General features: G+C 43.2%; 1 pseudogene; it reads left to right on the plus strand.

Moving 5' to 3' along the window:
• The first annotated feature begins 6,278 nt into the window (after positions 1-6,278).
• LOC128623130 (uncharacterized) lies at positions 6,279-7,593 on the plus strand (annotated as a pseudogene).
• The last annotated feature ends 1,162 nt before the right edge of the window (positions 7,594-8,755 follow it).

Here is an 8,755-nt window from a genome sequence, read left to right on the forward strand (position 1 = left end):
GTGACTACATTTGCTATACTGCACAGAGGCCTACAAACATGGTTGCCATGGACTGCAATTCCCAGAACACACATACACACAGAACACTCATTCTAATCACACACACCTGCATTCAATCTCTCACACATTCACAAGCACAGTATATAAAAGACTGTTCTAACACTATGACTTTGTGAAGTATTACGTGAGTTTTCTGTATACCAAGCGTTTGTTCTCGGTTCATGTGGAATTGTTTTGATCTTGTTCTCGCCCTCGTTCTTGACTCTGGTTTTGCCTTGTTTATGCCTGTTTGCCTGATCCATTGCTTGTTTTTTGACCTATGCTATTGTCTGATTTGGATTTGTCTGCCTGCCTCTCTTTAATTAAAAGCTCTTATCTGCACTTGCGTTCATCCTAATGTCCATTACATTTATTACGTGACAGAATATTTCGCCTACAACATGGAAGCAGCAGGAGAGCATCACGCCAGGAGCTCTATACCAGCCTTTGATTCTGTGCGTTGTCCCCAGTGGTTCTCCCTGGCAGTACCAGCTTCCTTCGATGGCTTTGAGGTACATTCTGAAGGTTTTATACTTCAATGCCAGTTTTATTTCACAAGCCTGGAAGACCCCAAGCCCAGAGAGGAGCAGTGGCTGGGATTCATGCTCTCTCGACTCACTGGACCAGCCTGCAGTTTGGCCGAGTTCCTGATTACTAGGGGGGCTGGTGAGCTTAGCCAAGTAAGCCAATTGGTTAAACTTTTAGTTCAGGTGTTCGGACGTCCAGGGCACAAACTTGAACTTGAAAATGTTAGTAAGGCCCAGTCTAAAGGATGAACCCTCTCAGACTTTCACCTCATATTACGAGAGGGAGCTGGCTGACAGGAGGGTCTCTACAGCTCAGCTTCAGGCCCCGGCCGACAGGGCAGTGATGGGGGTGACACAGACCTGCAAGACCGAGAGCTGCTCTAAAGAAGCCCAGCTACAATGTCCCACATGTAAGAAACTTAGGATCCATGTATCATATTTCTGCTCTCAGGGATGTTTCAAGAGCAGCTGGCGTGCTCACAAACGGCTCCACAAGAGAGCACCAGCTCCAGCTCCAATGTGGTGACCTCACCTCCAGAGCTCCAACCTGAGACCCACGAGGTGGTCTCAGCTCCAGAGCACCAGTTGGGGGTCCACATGGTGACCTCCTCCCTAGAGCCCCAGCATGACATCCATGAGGATGTCTCATCTCCAGAGCTCGAACCTGAGACCCGTGAGGTGGTCTCACCTGCCGAGCTCAGGCCGGAGGTCAATGTGGCGACCTCCTCCCCAGAGCTCCAGTATGATACCCATGAGGTGGTCTCATATACAGAACTCCAGCCAGAGGTCAACATGGCGAACTCTGCTCCCGAGCTACAGCCTGAGATCCACGAGGTGGTTTCCACTGCAGAGTCCCAGTCGGAGGTCAACAAGGCGACCTCACCTCCAGGGCTCCAACCTGAGACCCACGAGGTAGTCTCACCTGCAGAGTTCCTGCCAGAGGTCAACATGGTGACCTCTGCTCCAGAGCTCCAGCTCGAGACCTATGAGGTGCTCTCACCTGCCGAACTCCAGCCGAAGGTCAACATGGCAACCTCATCCCCAGAGTTTCAGCCTGAGACCAATGAGGTTGTCTCATCTCGATACCATAAAGTCAAGTTCCTGCTAGAGGTCAAAGAGACGGCCTCTCACGTGAAGTTCCTGTCTGAGGTGGAAGAGGCGATCTCCCACGCCAAGTTCCTGCCAGAGGTCAACGATGTGACCTTCCACGCCAATTTCCAGTCAAGCTCGCTCTCTCTCTCTCTCTCTCTCTCTATCTATCTATATATATATATATATATATATATATATATATATATATATATATATATATATATATATATATATATATATATATATATATATATATAAACTAGTTTTATCTAATGGCGGCGCTTATTCACCATGACCGGTGTCTTCCATCCATTACTGCAATAACTTTAAAGCATGCTCAGTCAGCAGAAAGCTGTTGTTTACCGCTTAATGTATACAAATGTTTCCTCTTGCAAACAGATCCTTTCTGATGGCTCACAGATTTACAAATAACTAATACTATTTAATGGGTAAGGTTTGTTGTTTTTTTTTTTCACAGAAATGCTAATTTCCACCAATACTTCCACCGATTATATTTAAGTTAAAGAACATAATGTCAATATTAATATAGGGTACTTTATAAAAACCCATGAAAACAGTACATTTTATCTAATGTAATTTCCAAAAATGTGTGAGAGCCCAAGCTTCTTAGATTTCTTAAAGGTTTAGGAGCTTTTAATATGGGCCATTTGCTGTTAATATATAGGGTTGATTGTTTTTTTTTTTTTTTAATTTTTTTTTTTTTGTTATTTGCTAGAGGAAATGGTACACTGCTCTCTCCTTACGGAGTTGATTTGGGACGGTCTATTATATGTTGTTGAATTAATAATTAATAATCTTGGTGTCATAACTTTTGTGGCTCATCTCTGTATTTCTTTCGGAATTCCAATTTGGCTTTCTGATTCTTACTGCTGATGAGTGGTTTGCATCTTGTGGTTTGGCCTCCATATTTCTGTTCTTAAAGTCTTCAAACAGTGGATAGTGATACCTTCACCCCTGTTGTGTGTACGCTGGGGGTGATGTCACTGACTGTTGTTTTTGGGTTTTTTGTCAAAGCTCTCAAAATATTTGTTAGCAGCCGTTGTTGATTTCCTTGGCCGACCCATTCGGTGTCTGTTGCTTAGTGCACCAGAAGTTTATTTCTTTTTCAGGACATTCCAAATTGTATTGGCTATGCCCAATGATTGTGCACTGCCTCTGATTCATCCCTCAGCTTCAAATTGAATCTGAATTTCTCAGCTTCAAATTAGTTTGCTTTTCTCCCATAGACAGCTCTCAGATCTTCATGTAGGATTATCCGTTTAAACAATAAACGCAGTCTTCACAGGTGAAACTGAAGGCTAAAACCAAGAGTAGATGTTCAGAGCTATTTATTGTTTTAACAATCTATCTAACAAGAAACACCTGTCAGTCACATGTTCCAATATTTTTGCTGACCTACAAATTGGCTGGTATGACATGACAAAATGTGCTATGTTCCATGTTGTTTAACACATCTACATATAAGTACCAGGAAATAAATGCTGAAATTCTAAACTAAACGATGAAACTCTTCTCATATTCAAATTTGTTTAAAAAAAAAGACAAAAAACAAAGGGGACTGTATGTTTATTTCATATGTATGGTAAATTATGGGACATACTCACATGCATGTCTATAGTGAGTGATTGTCATAGCGCCCTGAATTGGCAACTGAGCAGATGAACTTAATATATTGAATTCATTAAATTCATTATTTTCCTCAAAATTCTACAAACAATACCCCATAATGACAATATGAAAGAAGTTTGTTTGAAATCTTTGCAAATTTATGAAAAATAAAAAACAAAAAAAGCACATGTACACAAGTATTCACAGCCTTTGCTCAATACTTTGTTGAAGCACCCTTGGCACCAATTACAGCCTCAAGTCTTTTTGAGAATGATGCTACAAGCTTGGCACACGTATTTTTGGGCAGTTTCTCCCATTCTTCATTGCAGGACCTCTCAAGCTCCATCAGGTTGGATGGGGAACGTCGGAGCACAGCCATTTTCAGATCTCTCCAGAGATGTTCAATCGGGTTCAAGTCTGGGCTCTGGCTGGGCCACTCAAGGACATTCACAGAGTTGTCCTGTAGCCACTCCTTTGTTATCTTGGCTGTGTGCTTAGGGTCGATGTCCTGTTGGGAGATGAACCTTTGCCCCAGTCTGAGGTCCAGAGCGCTCTGGAGCAGGTTTTCATCAAGAATGTCTCTGTACATTGCTGCATTCATCTTTTCCTCGATCCTGACTAGTCTCCCAGTTCTTGCCGCTGAAAAATGGTATGATGGTATGGTAAGATGGTATTGGCCAGGTGATGAGTGGTGCCTAGTTTCCTCCAGACATGATGCTTGCCATTCAGGCCAAAGAGTTCAATCTTTGTTCAATCTTTGGTCTGAGAGTCCTTCAGGTGCCTTTTGGCAAACTCCAGGCGGGCTGTCCTGTGCCTTTTACTGAGGAGTGGCTTCCATCTGGCCACTCTACCATTCAGACTTGATTGATGGAGTTCTGCAGAGATGGTTGTTCTTCTAGACAGTTCTCCTCTCTCCACAGAGACACGCTGGAGCTCTGTCAGAGTGACCATCGGGTTTTTGGTCACCTCCCCGACTAAGGCCCTTCCCCCCCGATTGTTCAGTTTGGCCGTGCGGCCAGCTCTAGGAAGAGTCCTGGTGGTTCTAAACTTCTTCTATTTACGGATGACAGAGGCCACTGCGCTCATTGGGACCTTCAGTGACAGAAAGAAGAAAACAAAAATATGCCCAGTTGTATTACAATAAAACTTTGAGGCTTTAAACGGATTTCAATGGGTAGAAAAAGGTATTCATTCATTCATTTATTTTCTGTAATTGCTTTATCCTATCCAATGTGGAGCCTTTCCCAGGAACACTGGGTGGTAAGAAGGATAATTTACCCTGGATGGGACACCTTGCAGCAATTAAGTGCAGTCAATCTGTCTACCTGTATGTTTTTAGAACATGTTCATGTATGCTGGATATCCAGAAATCTTTGCACCTCCGTAACAAACAACCCAGGGCCTGGAACCAGTTAATCCCTCAATATGATAAGATATGGTTGAGTTTCTTTAGATTTGCACTGTGTGAAATCCAATTGGCTGTTGTAAAAATTTGTCAAACGCTTTCATAAGCCTCTTCCCTGATCTTCAGATTTAGAAAGAAATATGTCAATGTATTTACTCGAATAATGACCCATAATAAAAGCATCACAACGACCTGTTTCACCATTAATAGGTATTGGATTACATAATATTGGTAAAGTATAACTGAAACTAAGAAATCTACCTAAAATTAACCATCACAGAAGTTGACTCTCTGCTTCATGGTACTTTCTGCTCTATATGTATATATCAGCCATAACATTAAAACCACTTGCCTAATATTGTGTAGGTCCCATTTGTGCTGCAAAAAAGCCCTGACCCATAAAGGCGTGGACTCCAGAATACCACTGAAGCTGTGCTATAGTATCTGGCACCAAGACATTAGCAGCAGATCCTTTAAGTCCTGTAAGTTGTTTGGTAACTCCGCCATTGCTGGTCTCACGGCAGGATGAGAAAGGAGGAGGCTAGCACCCCCTCTCATGAGAAAGTGATCCATGAGACAATCCAGAAATATTTGAGCCCTGGGAGAGTATGGATCTCTAACAGTAGAACATATGACACCTGGTAGTGAAAACCATATTCATATGGAAGCTGCCAGACTGAAGACTATCATGTCTACCAGGACCACCACCACCATCCACCATTGGAACATGGATAGTCGGAACCATGTACGAGGCAGGGAAAACAGGGCAAGTTGTCACTGAGATGGGAAGATACAACTTTGCCATTTTAGGAATCAGTGAGGCAAAATGGACTGGTTCCAGTCAGAATATTGTCCAGGACAACCCAGAAAACACTAATCAGCTGGGAGGCACAAATTATCACAGCTTGCTTTTATACCGAAACGAGAAGGCTCAACATGGACATCATACATTGCTACGCCCCAAGGAATGACAGCAAGGTGAATGAGAGAGGTATTCTACAACAGATTGCTGACCATTATCCAGAGCCACCAAGGTCATAACATTACAGTCATGATGGGTGATTTCAATGCCAAGATTGGCAGCGACAGCAAAGATTATGAGGAGGTCATAGGGCAGCAAAACCTGGGAGAGATCAATGACACTGGGGAGAGATTTGCAGACCTATGTGCCACAATCAACCTGGTCACTGGAAGGAGTTTCTTCCATCACAAATGGATACACAAAGCCACTTGGGTATCACCAAACCTGCTGACAGAATATATAACCATGTGTGTATTGGGAAGAGATTCAGAAGATCTCTGCAAGATGTGTGCATATGGTGAGGAGCTGATGCTGCCACAGATCATCTACTAGTTGGCAGACTGAAGCTCAAGCTAAGGCGGAACTAAACTAAAGAAGCATACCAATGACAGCATTTGAACACTGCTGTCCAAAAAGAAACTACCAAATTGGAAGAGTTTATGATCTCACTCTCCAACAAGTTCCAGATCCTGCAGGGGTTGCATGAAGGCCCATTGACAACATGTTGCAAAAACTGAAGGAGGCTATAACAGCAACATGTAAGGAAGTTATGGGCCTCAAGAAGTACAACCATAAGGAGTGGATCTCAGCAGAGACTGTAAAGATGATATGATAGAGGACAGGAAGAGGAATAAGGCATATGTCAACATATTTTGACATATGCTACATGAGCAGGAAAATTAAAGGCCCAGGAGGAGTAGGCAGAAGCAAACGGGTGAATTAAGAGTAACATCAGTGCAGACAAGAGAAACTACCTAGAGGAACTGACAGCAGAAGCAGAGGATGCAGCACAGCATGGAGACATGAGAGACCTATACGCTACCATCAAGAAGCTTTCTGGAAAATACAGCATGGCAGAGAGGCCTGTGAGGGGCAAGGAGGGAAAGACAATACCTGAAAAGGAGGGACAAAAGCAGATGGGTGGAGTATTTTGAAGAGCTGCTGAATAGACTAGCTTCACAAGACCCACCAGACATCCAACCAGCCATCAGTGACCTGCCAATTGTCTGTAGCACTCCCACAAAGGTGGCGAGCCGCAAGGCAGTCTAGCAGCTGAGGCCCAGAAAGTCTACAGGACCCAACAACATTGACAACAAGCTTGACGCCGAATTCACTGTAAAGATGCCCTACCCCCTCTTTTGCAAAATCTGTGAAGAAGAGTGCATCCCGGCAGAGTGGAAGAAGGGCTACCTTATCAACCTCCCAAAAAAGTTGACCTCAGCTTCTGCTTCAGAGGAATAACACTAATCAATACCAAGTAACGTTTTCAACTGAGTCCTCAAAACAGGATGAGTGATATGGTTGGCCCCCAGCTTTGAGATCGGTAAGCTGGCTTCTGAAAGGATAGATTTTGCACTGACCAGATTGCAACAATGTGCATCATCCTGGAGCAGTCACTGGAGTGGAATCACCTCTCTGTCAGTTTCATTGACTATGAGAAGGTGTTTGACAGTTTGGACAGGCAGACCCTCTGGAAGCTGTTGGGACACTACGGGCTGCCGGATAAGATCACCAAAATCATTATTAACACCTATAAAAAGATGAGTTGCAGAGTGATCCAGGGTGGACAAACAACCTACGACTTCCAAGTACAGATACATGTGGGGCAAGGAGGATTGCTGTCACATGTCACCACCACTGTAACCATGAAAAGAATCCAAATCTTCATTAACATCTGCCTCATAAGGATCCTTTGGTTCTGCTGGCCTGATACCATCAGCAACCAAAACCTTTGGCAGCAAATGGGACAGCAGCTGGTAGAGGTAGAGATTCTCCAAAGGTGCTGGAGGTGGATTGGCCACACCCTCCACAAACCTACATCCAGCTTAGAACAACAAACCATCCCCTGGAATCCACAGGGCAAAAGGAAAAGGAGCTGACCAAAGAACACGAACTGGAGGCAGACATAAAGAGACCTAAAGACTCACCCAGGGACAACTGGAATGACTAGCCCAGGATCGAAATGGCAGGAGAGATCTTGTTAGCAGCCTATTTCCTGATATGGGCCACAGGTGATGATGATGATGATGATAAAGTTGCGAGGTGGGTCCTCCATGGAACAGACTTGTTGGTCCAGCACATCCCACAGATGTTTGAACAGATTGATATCTGGGGAATTTCGAGGCCAAGTCAACACCTTGAACTCTGTCAAGTTCCTCAAACAATCTTTGTAGTGTAACACATTATTCTGCTGAAAGAGGCCACTGCCATTAGGGAATATGAAGGGGTGTACTCAGTGTGCAACAATGTTTAGGTAGGTGCAATAGCTCTTCTATGGAATTGGACCAGATGGGCTAGCCTTCACACCCCACTTGCCTTAATGAGCCTTATTGCCCTGATGGTGGAAATGGGCATTTTCAATGCTTGTGCTATTTTCTTATAGCCACTTCCCATTTTGTGAAGCTCAACAACCTTTTGCTGCACATCACAGCTATACAGGTGCATCTAAAAAAATTAGAATATCGTGGAAAAGTTAATTTTTTTCATAATTTAATTTAAACTATATATTTTATCTTGTTATTAGTATTCTGCTTTTATTTTCAATTTTATGTGACATTAATAGTATTTTTTCTATTTTCATGTGAAGCACTGTGAATTCCTTATTGTAAAGCACTTTGAGCTGCATTTTGTTGTATGAAAGGTGTTATACAAATAAAGTTGATTATTCCTTTATATTATCCTAATTAACGAATCATGAAATTCACATCAAATTTTGAACCAAGTTTGTGGTCATTGACCATCACAACCCACATGTGCTTTCTCAACATCACAGTTCAGATTTAGTTATAATAACCTCCACTCTTCTGGAAAGGCATTCCACTAGATTTTGGAGCATGGCTGTGGGGATTTGTGATCATTCAGCCACAAGAACCTTAAGCCAATTTTCCACTGCAAGGTACGGCTTGACTTGACTCAACTCGGCTCACTTTAGTTTTCTGAGCTTGCTTTTCTACTGCAGTTTAGTGCCACCTCAACGTAGGTGCCATCTTCCATTCGCTTTCACGCAGGAATAATGTTGCATTATCGAAGTCCTGTACAAAT

Source organism: Ictalurus furcatus, chromosome 19 (genome assembly GCF_023375685.1).
Source record: "Ictalurus furcatus strain D&B chromosome 19, Billie_1.0, whole genome shotgun sequence".
NCBI classification, from domain to species: domain Eukaryota; kingdom Metazoa; phylum Chordata; class Actinopteri; order Siluriformes; family Ictaluridae; genus Ictalurus; species Ictalurus furcatus.